This window comes from Phyllostomus discolor, chromosome 3 (genome assembly GCF_004126475.2).
Source record: "Phyllostomus discolor isolate MPI-MPIP mPhyDis1 chromosome 3, mPhyDis1.pri.v3, whole genome shotgun sequence".
NCBI lineage: Eukaryota > Metazoa > Chordata > Mammalia > Chiroptera > Phyllostomidae > Phyllostomus > Phyllostomus discolor.
The window spans coordinates 130,331,362-130,350,422 of NC_040905.2; the positions used below are offsets into that span (position 1 = coordinate 130,331,362).

General features: G+C 48.1%; 1 protein-coding gene across 8 annotated transcripts in view; it reads left to right on the forward strand.

The window, feature by feature from the left end:
• The window catches only part of SEMA4D (semaphorin 4D), a 111,406-nt gene that overhangs the window by 17,221 nt on the left and 75,124 nt on the right, over positions 1-19,061 (forward strand). For 2 of the 8 annotated variants that reach the window (XM_036021446.1, XM_036021448.1), the window contains exon 1: positions 17,049-17,477. The exons of 2 other annotated variants lie outside the window; for them this stretch is intronic. The gene's annotated coding sequence lies outside the window, so the exon portion shown is untranslated. Of the gene's footprint in view, positions 1-17,048; positions 17,478-19,061 lie in introns of those variants that run through there. 4 more of the 8 variants (XM_036021450.1, XM_036021449.1, XM_036021441.1 and 1 more) reach the window with 2 other exon arrangements.

Here is a 19,061-nt window from a genome sequence, read left to right on the forward strand (position 1 = left end):
GCCCTTCTGGAGTCAGATCCTTTCCCCCCACTGCCCCAGCAACCACAGATCTGATTTCCATACTTATAGACATTTCCAGAATATCACAAAATGTAATAATACAGTTTGTAGCCTTTGAGTCCATTGTCTTCACTCAGCCTCATTGTCCAAGTGTTTGAGCAGTAACCAATGTGATCAGACCCTGTGTAGGAGTGGCGCTGTTTAGGGTTGCCTCTGATCACTGAGGTGGATGACTGGGATGGAGACAGGCTGTTGTGGGAAAGAATAATAGTGATAGTCATGGTGGCCTCGTAAGTGACATGCCAGATGCCTTCTCTGCCTGTCTTGTGGAATCCTGATCACAGTCCCGTTAGATTGGGACAGTCCCTTCCTCAGTTTTACCAATGTGGAGGTTGAGAGTAAAGAGAATAAGAAACTTGTTCAGGGGCCACTCAGCCAAGATGGGTGAACACTGTGTGAGCCCAGAGCTGTGACCCAAGGGTGCAGAGAGGTGCACATTCCAGCACACAGTATCTAAGGGGCACACCAAGGGGTGGCCACAGATCAAGCGTTTTAAAGATTCTAAACATGCATGTACCATTGGCCATTTGGGATTCATCTTCTGGAATTTTATCCCTAACAATCATGGATATAAAGAAGCCCTTTATTGGAAACGGTGTCTCCTGGTATTTACAAATAGAAAACCAGATTCAAGCTAAAAACACTAACATAGTGTCAGAGATGAGGAGGTGCAGGCAGGTAGCCAATCTCTAAAACTAGTAGTGTAAAATAAGACAAATGCACAGGAAATCTTAACACACCAAATGCTACACCCAGTCCTAAAGCAGTGTGAACAGCAGGGACCTATAATTGCCTAGCAGTGCCTAGAGAGACTGCAACCAGAGTGGTGGTCCCTCGAGCAGTTGATGACATGCTGATGATGTCTTCTCTTGATGCTTGTCTGCCAGTCTCTGGTGTTCTGCAGGAATACTTGTTACGGGAATCAGAGGAAAAATAAATGGAAAAACCAGCTCTCAATCACACACACGCACACCAACCCGATGTCCTGAGAGCCTGATACTTTTCTTGTTATACTTGTTTAAAAAACCAGGTGGGTGTTTTACACTTTTTTTTGTACTTTTAAGTGAAAAACATCCCATGGGAAGCAGAACAGCCAAGACAGCCTCTCCCAGACAGGGCAAGGGCCAGCTACTGGAGCCGGGGTGTGCGGTTGCTGTGTGCATGCACCAGGGCTGGCAGTGGGCACAGGCTCTTTTGTGCTCGGCTCCAGGAGAGCCTGTTAGGCAGTGTGCATTAGCCAGGAGGCCCTGGCTTGGCCTGCCACCCTGTGTGTGGTGTGTGCAGCCTCAGCAGGGCCTGTGTGATGGGGCATCCTCTCTGGGACACCTTCTGCAGATGCACTCCAGGAGAGCAGCAGGAAATAGGCAGCTGATGGGCAATGACACACACCCTCTGAATGTTGAGTCCAGGAAGAGCCTGTTGGAGTCGGGTCCATCTGAAAGAGGCCACCTGGCTTCCAGCTGCCCTCTTCCCATGGCCACCCACCACTGGTCCCTCTGCCTAACTCGGTGGTGGCACCTGTCTTTGGTCACTTTCCCATCTTGAAATGCAAGGGAAACTCACCACTAACAGAACTGCCTGATCTGCCCTCCTTCTCCATTTTCATCCTCCCGTTTTCCTCTTCCTCTCCTAAGTGAGATGTTTGGACACTTTATAGTGATGGGCACATGGTCTGGCTTGGCTCACAAGTGTAGCCCAACTGTATGACACCCAGAATAATGTGGCCTGCAGCTCCTGGGCCCTCCTCACTGTTTCCCTGGGGGTACCACTTCCACGCAGTCACCACAGAGGTACGTCCTGGCTGGGTTCCTCTGTATTCCATGGGTTCTATGCATACTTCAGTTCTGTCACTCCTGGGTGTGGGGTAGGGCTGGGCTACTCGCCTGGGCTCTTCCTTGACCCTACTGTCTCATATGCCATTGTGGTCATGTGCCACAGTTTCCCTTGGCTTAGTTTCTGGCTTGGACCATTATGAATACATTGTGAACACTTTCGAACTTTTATTCTCCATTCAGGACACAGGGTCTTTGATTGTTACAGCTGACTTCCCAGGGCAGACAACTCACTTCTGCCTGTAGCTGGGCTCCTGGAGTTCCAGTCTGAGACCTCCCCACTGGCACCCTGTCTCTAACCCGCTCCAAGGCCTGTGCCTCAGCCTGGAGCTGCCCCAGCCTGCTCCTGTTCTACCCCACAGCTAACTCCTCTGGGGTCTTTCTACCTGCGCCTACTCCTTGCCACCCTCTGCATGTCCCCACCTGCAGGGCCCAAGTAAGGCTGAGAGGAAACCTCCCTGGACATTACAGTGTGGGTGGGTCTTCTCACTGCATTGTTCTGTTTCTTGCTACATTGACCCCTGTCATTTAGATATTCCACTGTTTACTCCATGTGATGTGCCCGGCATGTCCTAAGCACTGTGTTTGTGGTAAGGGTCCAGACCCAGCAGTCATGGGCAGAGGGAGAGTGGACCAGATGAAGTGCTTCCAGCTGGACCACGGCGTATAGGTGCTGATGGGAGATGCCTGCTATCAGGGGGGGAATCTTGAAGGTGGCGCTGACCAACAAGGAACTCTGAATTAGAACTTGAGAGTGAGTGGGAAACAGTGGGAAGCTGAATGGGGTGAAGGGCTTTGGCAATTTTACAAACCTGGTTGCAAATTCATCAGCACTGCTGTCACTGGAATGCAGTATCTGCCTCACCTACCCCCAAGGTTGGCGTGGCCTCAGGACTGCTTGGATCTTGGATCCCCGAGATGCCAAGTAAGGGGTTAACAGCTCTGTGGCCATTGTGCTGTGAAGAAACCTGAACCCCTGAAAGGCCATGTAAGGCTTCACAATGGTCTATTGGGACTCCCCGCCTATAGGACCATGAGCCCATGAAGTGAGCAGGCTGCCGAGTCTGGAGTAGAGTGTTACATGGCAGGAATGGCTGGGACAGCCATACCTCCCAGAGAGAGGGAAGGGCCTGGGGGTAGACAGGGGCAGCCCAGGACATAGGCACTGAGTAGGAAGGTGGAGGATGACCCTAACAGAGCTATGAGGATGACTACTTAAGTTTCATACTACATGGTTTTATGGTCTGTGTAGCAGGAAGGCCTTCCTGCCTTCTTGGCAAACCCGTCATGAAGGCCATGTGCCCCCACCTCATTGAATCACAGTGCTCACACAGGTGTCCTGGGGCTGCCATTACAAGACATCACAAACTAGGAGCTTAGAGCAACAGAAATGTATGCTCTCCCACTTCTGGAGGCCAGAGATCCAAAATCAAGGTGTGGGCAGTGTCGTGCTCCCTCTGAAGGCCCTGAGGAGGACCCTCCTGCCTCTGCTGGCATCTGGTGCTCCAGGCACCCTTGGACTAGTGACGGTGGCACTCCAGTCTCTGCTGCCTCACCACATGACCTTTTCTTTGAAGTCTGTGTGTCTCATAGGACACTTGTCATTGGATTTAGGGTCCACTTGGATGATCTGAGATGATCAGTCTCATCCTAACTTAATGATCTTAAATTAATTACATCTGCAAAGACCCTTTTTTCAAAAGGGACCTGGCCATATGCACAGGTCCAGGGTGAATGTACTTTGCAGCCTACTGTAGCACATGAGAAGGCAGTAGAGTAGTCTGGGGTGGGGAGCGAGGCGGCAGCCGGGCCAGGCAGGGCGAGCAAGGCTGGCAGGCGTTCACCTTCACCAGGATGTATTCCAGTGAGGCTTTATCAGCAGGAAAATGGAAACCACAGCTGCTTTCTGCATTCATGGGAAGTTATAGAAAGAACACAGTGGAAACTCGCTGCTTTGTATGATAATTTTGCGTTACTTAGAAAGGAAACAGGAAAGGGCTTTCTATCTTTTTGTGTGAGTTTTTATTTCTGCTGCTGGGCCCTTTCTTTTAATGGTGTTTCTACAAAAATACTCGTTGAATCTTTAGTGTGAACAGGAAATCAGATATGCTGACTAATTTTCCTTTATTTTAATGGCATTTTTATTGTTTAAAAAATAAAGAGAACAAAGAGTAGAAGCATTGTGCCCAAGGTATCTGCTCCTGAGAGCTGTGTTCCTCAGGTCTTCTCCATGCATTTCAGATACACAACACATGTGTGCACATGTACACATGGTAGGACATGTTCACATGGATGGTGCTTTTCCCAAGGGGTGGCCACCAGGGTTTTGCAGCTTGATTTTACCACTCAGCACTCTGGCAGAGACACACATGCTTGTGTGCCCAACATTGCTCTGTGAGGGTTGCGTGTCCTTCATGGGGCATGTGCCCTTCCCGTGTCCCTCAGCCCACAGTAGAAGTTTGGGTGTCTCCCAGACTGCCACATCCTTGACACTTTTCCTTGGTGTACCTCAGTGAATGTTTTTATAGGAGAGAGTTTTAGAATCAAAATGTTGGAGTCAAGGGTATATGCACGTTCAGTTTTGACCCAGGTGGCTGGCCTGTGGACAGGACAGCATTGTGCCCACCCCTCAGAGTCACTGATGAGTTCAGTCCTCATCAGGATAATGGGGAAGAGAGCAGGCTACAGGTCTCCGAACACTTGTTTGCAACTTACTGGTCATTTGTATTTTCCTCCTGAAGCACCTATCCTTGGGCTTCACCTTTCATTATATAAATTGGGTAGTTGTTCTTTTACTAATTTAACTGATGTGAAGAATGTCTTTCATTTTAGAGTGTGCTGTGAAAAGGAAAGCCTACTTGAAAGCATTTTATCTGTAAGTTTTCAAATAGACATGAATGAACTCAGACTGGAGACTTATGGGACCACCACTGGCTTCTTGGGGCTTGTCTAGGTAGGGGGTGGGGGCCAGGGTGTCCTGAGGGACCAGGCCCTTTCTTGACATTTGCTCTTGGAAAGGCATCGATCTGTCAGATCTACTGTGCCAGCAGGACTGCAGTGGCCCCTATGAATGGTGGGGCAAGAGATTGGGGGTATTTGTAGTAGGCTGTGTGTGTGTGCACGTGTGTATATGGGTGCACGCACATCCCTCCAAGGCAGTACACAGCACAGCTAGAGGTCTGCATTATCAAAGGCTTCTGTGGATTTAGGGGTCTCTGCTCATGAGGAGGCTTATAGAACTGTTCTAAAGTTTTAACTGTTTTTTAGCCAAATAATAAAACTCACCCCCAACTCCCCTCCCTTGCCTCTCACTTGTCTAAAATGATAACTCATGGGTGAGAATTCCTTGTGCTGCCACCAGTAGTGCCACATGTTTTCCTGAGAGTCAGCTGTGCGTCCCAACCAGACACTGCAGGGTGTGTCGTCAGTCATTTGCATATGTGGCTTTTTGTTGAAATCCTCCATGGGGTGCTGTGTGCTCATGGACACCTTCTCTCTACAGTGAAGATTTGCTCTGAAGCCCAGGCCAGTGGCCCCTCAGAAGCTGTGCCCCTGATTGTGTTAGTCAGGGTTCCCTAGAGAAACTGAATTGACCGTGTGTATGTATGGAGAGGGATTTATTTTAAGGAATTGGCTCATATGACTAGGGAGGCCGGCAAGTCTGAAATCTGCAGGGCAGGCTGGCAGGGGAGACCCAGGGTACCTGGAGACTTACAGTCTGCTGGTTCAAATGTTAATGTCATGTAAAAATACCTTTACAGAAGCCTCTGGAGTAATGTTTGACCAAATATCTGGGCACATGGCCCAGCCATGATGACAAGTAAAATTAACCAGAGTGCTGATCAGTACACCAAGTGCCTGGACCCCGGGGTGGGCCACAGCTAAGGTGTGTGAGCTTGCCGGGCTGTGAGGATGAGGGGTGACCTGCTCCCTAGCAGTTAGGGCTCTGGCTTGTCTCAGAGGCCACAGGGCCATCATCAGCGTGGAGGAAGCCCACATTTCTTGCCTTCAGAGGGTGCTGGGAGAGTGGATTGGCATTGTGCCAGCTGAGTCCCACACTTGCTGGCATGTGCCTCATCAGGACTTCTGCTTCACTCCTATCACCTCTGACCTCATGTTCAGGTTTAAGTGACTCTCCCAGTGCCTCTGTGATGATTCCTGTTGTCTTCCCTCCAGAAAATTCTTCATTTCCTGATTTGAACATGGTGAGGGGCAAATGGAAAGCCTTGGTTCTCTGCCTCCATATTTTCTTCTTCTGGGAAAAGAAATTCTGTTTGGTTCCAGCCTTGCCATCCTGTCCCTGCCTTGTGAGCTGTTGACGTTGGCCTTCTGTCCTCCTGGCCCATGCTTATCGAGCCTCTTGGCCATCCTGTTAATTTGATGATAAATAATCAGAGTGAAACAGAAGACATGTGATGTGGTGTTCAGATGGGCTCAGCTTACCGTGTGCATGGTTTTGAAGATGAGGGACTCAGTGGGTAAATGGGCAGAAGCAAAGAGAAGCACTACAGGCTCCCAGAACTAACAAAGGAACATGGTTCTTCTTTCTTTTCCATCAGGTGTGTTTGAGGGGAATGAATGCATGCATGAATGATTGCACTAGTCCCAGAGGCTGGAAGGGCTCAGTGTGGCTGGCAGTGTGCTGGGCATGTGACGTGGAGACATGAGTGCCAGGGCTGTGACCCAGGGTAAACATGGGTTTTTCCTGGGCCTGGCACTTGGCGTGTCTTATGTTTTCTAGATGGCTGAGCTCAGCAAGGACCGTCACTAGGAACCTGGGACCACAGGCCTGTCCTTGCTTTCCTTACACTGCACTGGCACAGTGCAGGGCTCCACCTGCCATAGGCCTTAGGCCTCCTGTAAAGACTCTGGTCTCACTATTTCTAAGAAAAGTGAGGCCTTTGGTATGTGCATGAGTTTGCAGCTGCCCTGATGTTCACTGTCTGACCATCTGGTCCTGCGTCCTCCTGCAGGGGCTAGGGGGCCTTTGTGGGCTCCCTGAGCCTAATAGCTGGGGGGTCAGTTGCAATGCCAGAGAGCGGCTTTGGGTGGAAGTCTGGTGCTGGAGGATGAACTTGCTGAGAGTGCTCGAGCAGTGTGTCAGTGCTAGGCCCACTCCTCTCAGAAGTGCCATCTGGAACTTCCCAGGGTGGCCCAGCTGGGTGTCCAGGGGCTCCAAAGCTGGAACCCTGAGGTCCCATGAGTGACAGACCTGAGACCAGAATGTCTGGTTCAGCATTCATTATGGAGAGGTTTGGCCAAGAGAAACAGGAGAATAAAGTATAAATTCTTTGATTTCCCCTCTTTTAGGGACACATGTACATCAGGAAGAGGCTAGGGAAACAGTGGGTTGATAATTTTCCATGCGTTCAGCCCATTCTTTGGTCAGGTTGTTCTTGGAATCAAAAAATGTGGAATAATAATGTCTGTTTAGTTTTTTAAAAATGGTACACATGTTCTCAAGCTTGGACCAAACCACAGGGAAGAAAGACAAGCTAGTTTAAATGAGTTTACAGAGATTATTTACTTGGTTCTTTCATCTCTTTATCAAGGGAATATTGCTAGAAGTTAAGAAGGGGGAGATATTCAAATCAGTGTGCATTTTTTTTGTCCAGCATAATCTCTGGGATGTTCATATTTGGATTAAAATGCCAGTAATTTCTTGACTCAACCAGCAACACAGAGTTTAAATAAAGGTTAATTCCTGCTGAAATGCTTGGGATGCACCGAGCTGGGTGAATGAATCAGGTTATGTTTGTCTTTGGTGTCTCTTGGTGCAAGTGTCTAGAAGGTACAGTTTGCATTTGGACATCTTTAGGGTTGAGTCTGTTGGCAGCCAGTGGTGGGGAGGCAGGAAGATGCGTGCCCAGAAGCTGGTGTCCATTAGTCTGCAAAGTAGCTGACACTTTGCTTGGACACCAAGGTGCCTGGACAGTATAGTGCCGGGATCCACAAACACTGCCACGGGTGTAATTTCCCTCCTCTGCGTGGCCCTCGAGATGGGGAGGAGGAATCGCCTCTGTAGCCCTCTGTCTATATGTGCGCCTGTTTGAGGTTCTGGTTGACTCAGGTATGGCTAAAAATGTAAGCTACTGCTTCTGGCTATGGATGTATTTTACTTACTTTGTGGTTGCCTCTTCTGGGAAGCAAAAGCATGCTTCTTTGAAAGCCCAAGGGGTTGTACAAATTGACCGCTGTGGTCTCGCATTAGTTCCTGGTCTCAGTGTGAGCAGACCCTGTCCTGTGTGCATGACATGCTCAGGGCATGTCTGGAATGACACATGCCAGACTGGACAGCAGTTTTTCTACAGTGTGACCTGCAGTTCAGGCCTTTAGTTTCTCGTTTTAGAGCTCCCATTATTGTTCATATTTACACAAATACAGTTTTATAAATCTACTTTTCTGATGAAGAATAAGGGTGTTCCTTGTGGTAAAATATACGTAACATAAAATTAACCATTTTAAGTGCACAGGTCAGTGGCATTAAGCCCATCCACACTGTTGTGCAGCCTCTGTCTCCAGAGCTTTTCAACATTCAAACTGCAACTCTGTCCCCACTGAACCCAAATTGTCCTTCCCCCGGCCCCTGGCAGCCACCATGCACTTTCTCTGTCTCTGTGAATCTCACTACTCTAGAGTCCTCGTGTAGGTGGGACCACACAGAAGTTGCCCTTTTGTGACTGCCTAAATGTAAAGATTTTTAAAACATTTCAGCCCAATTGGTATAGTCCTTTTTCTTTTTTCTTTATGTTTAAATTAATATACAGGAATAATGATTATTTTGGCATACAGTTCTATGAGTTTTAATACATGTATAGATTTGTGTAACCACCTCCATAATCAGGATACAGAACAATTCCATTGCCCCAAATCTCTGTATTATCCTGTATATTCATACCCTCCCCTCACCCCTAGCCACATACAGGGTGGGGCAAAAGTGGATCTACAGTTGTTCATGTGGAAATAATATAATAATTAATAAGTAACAGTACAAGAATAAACTGTTTCACATACTTATAGCTGTAAACCTACTTTTGCCCCCCAACTGTACCACTACTGATCCCTCTTTGTAGTTTACCTTTTCAAGAATATCCTATTAAATGGAGTCATGCAGGAGGTAGTCTCGAGGTTGGCCTCTCACTAAGCATATGCTTGGCTTGAACTGTTGTTTCTTTTTTGACCACTGAGTAGTATTTCACTATATGCTTGAATAGAACTGATAAAACATTGCACTGTGGGCTTTTCTGTGAATGGGTGGTTTTGGATCCTTAGGACAGATACCCAGGAGAGGGCTTGCTGGGTGCTATGGTATGGTGGGTATGTGTTTACCTTTAGAAGAAACTTCTCTGGATTGACTGTTACTTTCACATTATCACCAACAATGGGTGAGTTCCATTTGCCCCACATCAACTGTGCTTGATATTAAGTAGGCTTTAGCTATTCTAATGTGTGTACAGTGTCTCATTGTGATTTTAATTTGTATTTCCTGGTGGCTAATGATGTTAGTATCTTCTCACTTCCTTATTTGCCATCCATATATCTACTTTGGTGAAATGTCTGCCCAAGTCTTTTCCTCATATTTTCATTGGGTGGTTTCTTTTCTTCTCGTTGAATTTTGAGAGTTTTTTAGTGTGTTCTGAATATAAGTTCTTTGTCATATATGTGATTTGTAAATATTTTCTCTCAGTCTGTAGCTTGCTTTTAATTCTTATAACAGGATCTTTCACAGAGCATCATCACATTTTAATTGCGATGAAGTTCTCGTTATCAGCTTACCAAATGTTGATAGAGTATGTTACTGATCTTGTAGCCTATGACTTTGCCAAACTCACTTGTTAGATCTAAGAGCTTTTCTTTTTTGGTAGATTCCTTGAAAATTCCTTATGGAATTTTTTACATAGGCAATCATGTTGTCTGTGAAAGGGCTGTCTTATTTCTTCCTTGCTAATCTGCATTCCTTTTATATCTTTTCTTTCCTCGTTCATCAGCCAGGCCTCCAGTTCAGAAGCAGTGAGAGGGGACATCTTTGCCTTGCGTCTGGTCGAAAGCATTCAAGTCACCACCACTGAGTGTCACGTCAGTTGCGCATTTCCTCATAGACATCCTTGTCAGAGGTGGCAGCTCCTTCTGCTCCTAGTGTGCTGAGAGTTTCCACCATGAGTGGAGACTGAATTTATTCAAATGCTTCTTCTACATATGTTGACATGCTGGTGTGTGTTTTTATTCTTTAGACTGTTGATATGTGAATTACATGTATTGATTTTTTGCAAATTGTGCATTTGCCTTGCATTCTGGGATAAACTCCACTTGGTTGTGGGGTACCATGTATATATATAGTTACTGGGACCAAATTTGCTGATGTTTTACTGAAGGATTTTTGCATCTGTGTTGAGGCATGTTGGTCTTTGTGTGCAGCCTCTGTCTGGTTTTGCTGTGAAGGTGATGCTGACCACAATGAAATTGGGAAACACTTTTCCTCCTGTTTTCTGGAAGATGTTGTATGGAATTGTTATTCTTGAGTGTTAGAATTTGCTTGTAAAACCATCTGGGCCTGGAGATATCTTTTTCAGAAGGTTTTTAGCTATGAATTCAGTTTCTTTAATAATTATAGCATTGTTCAGGCTATCTGCTTCATCGCGGTAAGTTTGGTAGTCTGGTTTTGACAGATTGGATTGCACCTGTGCACAGGATGGTTTGCAGCACTCCCCTACCCATTGGTGTCTGAGGGTTTGCAGCGGTAACACTTCTGTCTTCTGGTACTGGGAGTGGACATTGGTTAGACCATTGTTTGAATGCAGCCTTTGGAACCAGGTGAGCAGCCCAGCTGAAGTCACTGCCCCACTTTCTAGGCTAGATTCCCTGGGGTCAGGAAATGTCCCCAGGGAGTCACAAATGAGATGTGTTAGAGCAACATTAAGGCTTTTTACCCCACTGGGACAGCACTTGGCGCCCAGGTGTGGGAAGTTAATCTGCAGCACGCTGTGACCTGCACATCTTCATGTGTTACCAGGGGTGTCAGGTTGCTGCCAGGGAACAGATTCACACAAGGAGAATCTCCCTAAAATGTGGAGGAGATTCCACTCCATGTTAGTCATGTTTAAGGGGAATGTTCTGAGTGGCTTGTGTGTAGTACTAACTTACTTACGTCTTATGTGTTTCCAGCCGAGGCCACAAGTTAGCTTCCTTACAAGCCCTGGTTTAAGCAGAGATTGTTTAGTGGGTTACCTGCCAGTGGCTGAGAATGGATGAGAGGAGACAGACAGTATATCCTCTGTGATATGTTATCTTCCTTCCTTGTGAACCCCAAAGTAGATGTTTTCAGAACAGCAAAAACTGTGGATTTTGTTGCTGTCTTAGTCCATGGTGTAGTAACAAAATACCACAGTCTGGGTACCTTATAGCACAACACATTTATTCTCACAATTCTGGTGGCTGGAAATCTGATATCAGGGTGAAAGATGATCAGTTGAGGGCCTGTTCCAGGTCGCTAGATTTCTGTGTGTCCCAGTGAGGTAGAAGGGGTGACAGGCTCTCTCGGGTCATTTTTATAAGGCACTAACCCCACTCCTGCGGCCCCACTCTCGTGTCCTAGTCACCTCCCAAAGGCCCACCTCCAAACCCCATCATGTTGAGGTTAGGATTTCAACATGTGAATTCGGGACACAGACATTCAGACCACAAGCAATTCCTGACTTGGATATTGTGTCATCTTCCTATGTGAGGGAAAAGGTCACAGTTGTTTAGTAATTTCTCAAGCAAGATTAATTTGGCTTCCTGTAATTAAAAAATCTGTGTCACTCTAGGCTTTAAAATAGGATGGGGATTTATGAACAGTAGGAGGATAATAGGTTTTTGCAAATGCAGAAGAGTTTGGAAATCTATGTTGCAGGTAGAGAGAAGCACCATCCGTGTGAAGCCTGGTGTGGTTGTAGTGCGTGGCCATTTGGATGACCAGGCCTGACACAGGTGGCTCCTCAGTCACTCACTCTGACTGCTGCCCATCTCACTGTCCTGTGGTAGCTCAGTCTGTCTTTCTGCTGCTCATCTGCTATAGGCTGTGTGTGTTGTGTAGGTGGTCAGGACACTTCAGGTGAGGTGTGGTGTGGCTTCAGCATCAGGTGCCTGTGTTACTGTAGGTAGCAGTTAGAAATGAACTGTCTTTACAGTTCAACAGAGAACCTAGAACAGGAGGATGGAAACAAAAGGAAAGTCGTGTCACACCAGTTAACTCAGCAGTCCTGAGCCTGGTCTGGTAAGATTGCCTGGTATTCTGAACATCACAAGCAGGGATAGTGCAGGAGGAGGGGAGTCCTTGAGACTGTGCTGGGAAAGGGAGCCTCTGTAGCAGTTTCACTAACAAGACAAAGGGCCTTTATTAGCTGAGAGAGTAAAACCTTTATAGCTGTACATTATTCCCAAGGTTTAGAAGGGAAGAACGGGGGCGGGGGACCTAAAACCTGACTAAGGTATGTAACTCCTGAACCCCAGTAGTGGGTGCACTTAGATTAGCTAAGTGCCCACTTGTAGCCTCAGCTGAAATGTATAGAACGAATTTGCTAACAACTTTATTTCCTCTATACGTGGGACATTTAGACTAGCCAGGTGCCTACCTGCAACTTTGTGCTTGTACATGTTTCATAAATAAACTTACCCTTATTTCCACTATAGGTGTTTGTCTCTCACTTGAATTCATGTCTTGTGAGTGAGGCAGGAACTGAAGAACAAACTCAAGGGATGCGGAGAGGGGTGCCTCCTGACGTGGGTCTCTCCCTGGTAACACTGGGACAGCTCAGGTTCCAGGAGGGTAACTTCCAAATGTGGGGTGTGGGGTGTGCTCACCGTGGTCATATCCTTCCAACAATTGACAAGACTTGTGGCCTTTCTAGGTACGATTTCTCCTGATTATAAAACTCACACATATTTATTGTAGCAAGTACAGAAAGAAGGGAAATCCAAGTCAGCCTCTCCACTGAGCAAGTTTGGGGTATGTCCTTTCAGTACTCGCAGCGCTTATCTCCTGCAGGGCTCAATTCTAGGAACCAAATGCTGGTGTGGGAGCACAAGATCACTTGGTTCTGAGGCGTCAGAAGACAGGCAGCCAGGCTTGGGGGCCGTGAATGTATGTGGAGTTACTTGCCCGGGAAGAGCTTCCCATGACCAAGGCCTTGTGTAGCCACGAGGAAAGAGACAGGCATGGGGCAGAGGTGAGACCTGTCCAGACTGGAGTGCCCACTTCTCTTTACAGAGGGTTTTTAGCCATGAGACTTACAGATTATTCATTTGGTCTTTTTCTAGGAGATTGGTGACATTTTAGTTTCTGTTCTGATTGCTTGTAAAAGAGTTACAAAACCCTCTTTGAGCCATTCTTTCTAGAACTCATGGCTTACAGCCTTATAGTTATACAGTAACTAAGGGCAGTGGGAATGGAGTGACGTCCTTGCAAAAGGTTACAGCAATTAAAATGGAACTCACATTGTCATTGTCACATGAACCCAGCAAGGGATCCTTGTGGCCTGGCAGTCACCATCCTTGGCTTCACATGGGAACAGAACTCAACTGCCACACTGACCTTTGATCCTGCAGACAGCATTCCACATGCTGTATGGACACTGATCACTCAGGTATTGATCAGTCACACTAATCTCAGTGCAGGGGTACAGTGTGGCTGTAATTGAGGAGTTGTACGTGCATGTCACCAACTTGGGCCTTGAGAGAGATGTTTCTTGAGTGTGGTCCCTGCAGACAGAAGCACATGCTCTCAACATGACGCTGTGTGCTCTGGACAGAAGGGACCTCACCAGTCCCTGGGCAGCCTCTCGGGTAAGCGTGGTCCTCTGCAGAATGTCACATCTCTGACCTCTGAAGAATGGTCTGCGCAGCATCGGCTTGTCTGAGCAGATACCCGCCCTCTGGCAGGGGCCTTGTGCCATGTGGAGACCCCAGGCTTCCTTGGGCAGTGATTTTACTCAGAGAAGGCCCAAGGAAGTCCCTTTCTGATATTAGGGTTTCTGAGAAGTGTTAGAGGAACCCAGAAAGAATTCTAGATTGACAAGAAGAAAAAGCATTTCTGAAAGTGAATTGGTGTCACTGTTCCTTGTTTTTCATAGCTCTGAGCCATCACCATGTTTTTGTTTGACTAAGGGGGCATAGGTTTTTCTGATAGCAGTTAGCACTTTAACTCTTTGTCACATTTTGCACCATCGCCTGTTCCCCACCCCTTTTCCTCCTAAGTCTCAGAGCTCTCCCCTCTCCTCATCCCACCTTGGACTTTGAAATGAGTAGCCTTTGAGTGGAAGGGTAGAGTGGAAGGTCGATTCCTTCAAGCTGTGTAGGCTGATTGTGCAGTCACACATGTCTGTAGACATACAAATGAATTCTCTCCATTGTGAGGGGTGGGGGGACCTGATTGCCTCCCATGGAAAAAGCCAGTAGTGTGCCTGTTGGCAATTCTTTTTAGTATTTCTTTATTCCATATATTTTTTGAATTGACCTGAAGTTTTAGAAAGCTCTGCCCAATTTTTCATAGTCCTCCTAGAGGACTTTGGCTACAGAGGACATGATGCCTCATGTGACGAGGGTAGAGGGCCACAGAGCAATGTTGGGGCTGCAGGCCCATGAGTTGGGTGCCCAGGGATTAGGGCTGCAGAATGGGACCACTGCCCAATGTTAGCATGAGCACAGGCTTCAGGCCTCCTTGCTGTCTGTCCATGTCTGCCTTCAATTCTGCTCTCTGAGACCCACAAGGGTGGGTTGAGTGGGTCAAGCCCTGTGTCCTGCAGCTGCCGTGAGTGGCTTTTGGACTTAAGCTGGGGTTGGATCCTATGACTAAGTGTCCCCAGGTGCTCACTGCAGCCTGGAGGACCCATGTTCAGCTCAGGGACCCTTCTCAAGGTTCAGTGGAGTTTACTTGCTCTGATGGGGCTGGAAGAGAGGAGAGCTGCAGAGGGAGTGGTTTGTTTATTTGAGTTGGGGCCAGCAGCCTAAGCATTAGCTGCCAGAAGAGCCAGAAAAGTGGCAAGGACCATTCCTGGTAGCTCTCGGTACAGTAGTGTGGAGGGGGTGGAGGAGTCAGGTGTGAGGGCACCTGTCAGTCATACCCAGAGCTGGGAGGGTACATGGACACTCTAGACCTGTGGCCACCTGCAGCTTGTCCCAGATTAAAAGCCTGTGCAGACATGTCTGCATTAGAAGGAGTTTCCAGGAGAGACTTTTGTTTTTGGTGTGTACAATATTTAAGCTACTACATCCTCCTCCAGAAAGCCTGTCATTCTAACTGAATTGCTTTGAGGGTGAGGGTGGTATTGGGTACTTGGTCCGTGCCCCCACCCTGCCCTGGGAGCCCTCCCCAACCTTCCCATGTTAGGAAGATGCCGTAGCTTCACCTTTCACAATATAAACATTGTGCTTACAAGAGGCAATTTAAAATGAAATGCTTAAGAAGATTAAAATAAAGGGTCCGGCAGAAGTAAGGCCTGCTCGAGAGTGGTTGGCAGGGTAATAATATGGGTGTAATGATTTATAGTTGTAATTTGAACATTTCACCTAAAGCATCATATGGTGTGCTTGAGTGTGATATTGTTGTGTTAAGGAATTACACGCTTATGATTGTGTAATAAAAGATTTTGTAATAAAAAGGGGCTGTTACTTGTGCTAGACCCTGTATGTTCTAGAACTTGCATTGAAGTGGAAAACCAACTCACTTAAGAGATCACTGTTTCCAATGTAAAGCAGCTCTTATGGAAAAGCTATCTCACTGCATTCTTTGTGTGGGGACAACAATTTTGTGCTTCCATTGCCACTGTGGGCCCATTTGTCTAGGAGCCCTGGGGATACTGCCTGAACCTAGAATGGCCTCTGTGAGTAGCTGACCTCTGGGATTGCATGTCCTCCCATGAGAGCAGGGACCAGGTGATGTTGGGAGACCTGGCTTTGCATCACAGTGTGGTTGGGGGTGCCAGAGGTACCACTGCAGAGCTACAAGGGGCTCTGTGGTCTTCCAGGGTAGGGTTCATGTGGACCTCTGTCTGGGGAGTCACAGAGCCACAGGATATAATTTTCTGTTCACCCGTGACTTTTTCTCTTAGACCCAAGCTCTTGAAGCCCAGACTTGCTTATGCTGAGACCATGAGGGCAGATAGGTCACTACTGTCAGTCTGTGGTTACAGGGCTGCCTGGTCTTTAACACTCCGAGGCTTTGTCTTACCAAGTGTGCCACCTGCATGGTGTCACCTGCATTCTGCATGCTGCGATGGGGCTCCACGAGTGTGAGGGGGGTGCCCATCCATAGGTAGTAGCATGCTTCAGTTTCAGCAAGTGGCCATTGGTGTCTTACAGAGCTGAGAATGGAACCACTGTAGATGTAATTAAACTACACTGGAAAGGGAGTTAATTACTTCTGTAATGTGCCAGAGACCCAGCTGCAACGCAGTGAAGCTGTCACTTGGACAGACACCAGGACCACCCCTGAGAGAGCAGGGTCCTCTGGGCACTACCCTGGCCAATGGTGAGTGGTCTGAGCTTTTAGTCTGTGAAGACTGGCATGGGACACTGAAAATTCATGATTCACTGATGTAGAAAACTACACACACTAACTTTGTCCCTAACACCGATCTGTGTGAGGCATTAGTCAAACATCATCTCAAGGTTTTTGGTCCAGATTATGTTACAGGAACAGCAGGATCCTGATGAGGAGGCCAGTGCACAGCCGTGTGTCCAAAAGCTGCTGTAACAGGACAGAGAACCCTAGCACTGTCCAGACACCTAGGGGCTGGCCCTGGGTCAGACATCCATGGGCACTGCTGCTCTGTCCGCTACTGAATGTGGGACTCTGAGGAGCCAGGACCCAGGTGAGCAGAGGGCTGCCATCCAGGACCTCTGTCCATAACAGTTGCTCAACTCTGACCTTGTTGGGTCCATTTATAGTGACCAGAAGCTTCCACACCTTCAGCTACACCTGGACTTGCACTGGTTCCTGCATCAGAGCACATGTGGTAATACCACACATAGTATGCAACTGGTTCATGCTTTATGCCTGTGCTGTCCAGTGCTGTGGCTGTCCCCACCCATGGGTAAAGTGGTGCACATGTGGCCGGTCAGAGCCAAGCAGCACAGCACTGCAGGTATAAACGCCCAGCAGGCAGGAGGCCAAGGCCCAGACTTGGGACTCTGTTACTTATGTGTCGGAGTGATAGTGTGTTGGGTTTCTATCGGGTTAAATAAAATAAATTATTAAAACTTGACATTTGCTTTTAAATCCCTGAATGTGACTTCTAGGAACACCTGGAATCACGCATGGGGCTTGCAAGTGCAGCTCATCCCATGCTTCTATTGCAAGCACAGACCTAGACAGTTCTTTGGTGGCCTCTGCATTTGAGCTCCCCTTTCCCTCAAGGCCCAGCCTTTGGGTTGGTAGGCACTGATCAGTAACAAATGTCAGGTTTTGAGAGCACCTTCAAACCCATTGTAAGAGCTATTGTTTTTTGCACTTCCATAGACAATTATTGATAGACTGCTGGGCCCTATCAAAGATAAGGGTTCCCTGCTCAGTCTGGTTTCTCCTGCACAGGGAACCCACACTCTGCTTTGGTGAGTATGCCCTTCCCTGAGTGGCTCCCCATTCTCTAGGTGTTCTCCCCATTTTCTATGCATAAAGAGACATGCAGTGTGTATGCAGCTTGACTTTTTCCACTTCAGCCATGTCCTGCACAGGGTGGTGGTGAGCAGAGCCTGCATGTCTGCATGGGCCGATGTAGAACTGCCTTGCCCTGTGGAAGGAGGCAACACCCATTAACCATCTGCTTCTCAATGTGCAGTCGCCTCCTCGGGGGTTTTGCTGTTGGTGCAGCTGTGCAGCACATGCAGAGTCCTGGGAAGCTACCCGCAGGCATTCCCACATCTGGTCAGCTATTTATAACCCGCAAAGGCCTGTTTTTCTCAAAAGAGTGGGTGTGTGGCGATGCTGTCATGCACCCGGGTGAAGCCAGTGAAACAAACCTTTCATTAAGTGACTTTCTGGTACACTGGGCCCATTTTCATCCCCATGCACAGGCCTCAGGTTTCAGATCTGCTCTGCTGCTGTTTGACTGCATGTATGGAGCCTGGTTGGAGCTCTGTGGCCCCCAGTGTGGCCCTGGCTCTCCCAACACTGGTGGAGGGGCAGCTTTCTTCAGGCCCATCTCTCCAGTGTACTGAACTTCCTCCCTGTGCCTGGCATGCTCTGGGCACTGGGCCCTCCACATGGAGAAGCATTCTAGTGGCCAGGAAGACCACTAGAATTGCCAATGAGATTGGTAGGTCAGATAGAAGGAGTGCCAATGAGATCGGTAGGTCAGATAGAAGGAGTGAGATGTGACAGGTGCAAAGGAGAGAACTTAGGTCAAGAAGGGGCAGCAGGAGGCCCTTCTGAGGAGGGATAGCTGATTGAGGAAAGACAGGAGCTGGGCTTGGCTGTGGAGAGGAGCATTCCAAGTAGCAGGAATGGCAGGTGCAAAGGACCTGAAACAGGAGCATGCCTTGGGTCTTGGGAGCCCAGGATTTGGACAGGACTGCAGGCTTCCAGGGAGGATGAACCATGGAAAAGGTGCAGGGAGCCCCATTAAGTGGCTGCAAGGTGATCCTGGAGAGACATGATATGGTCCTGGCTGTGGCAGTCGGGATTGGAGCATGGTCTGATTGGGCATTTATTGGGAGGTGGGGCTCAGGGGACTTACTGCCATGTTGAATTTGAGTTGGGGTGAGGGTCGAGGATGCACCTAGGTTTTGGCCAAGCACCTGGAAGGATGGAGGGCCCATGTACAGACCAGTTCCCCTAGACTATCAGGAGGCATTCACCCTTGGGATGTGGACAGTGAGGCCTGGAGACATGTGAATTGTGGCAGGGAGGAGGCCTAGGAGTTGGGGAGACATCCAAGGACCAGCCCCAGGGTGGATCCCTGCTGGAGCATCGAGTCTCCCCAGAGGGCTGCCACCTCACCTGGGAATAGGCTTCCTTAATATATCCATTAGATGATTGAGGTTGGCTGTGCAGGACACAGAGTGGGCCCAGCCCTTCCTCCATCAAGATTGGAAAGACAAGGACAAAGGCATTCAAGGGTGGGGGGATGAGGTTCCCTGTGGTGCCAGGCTGCTCACAGGTGAGATGGCCTTTGATGGGTGGGAGCCTCAGACAGG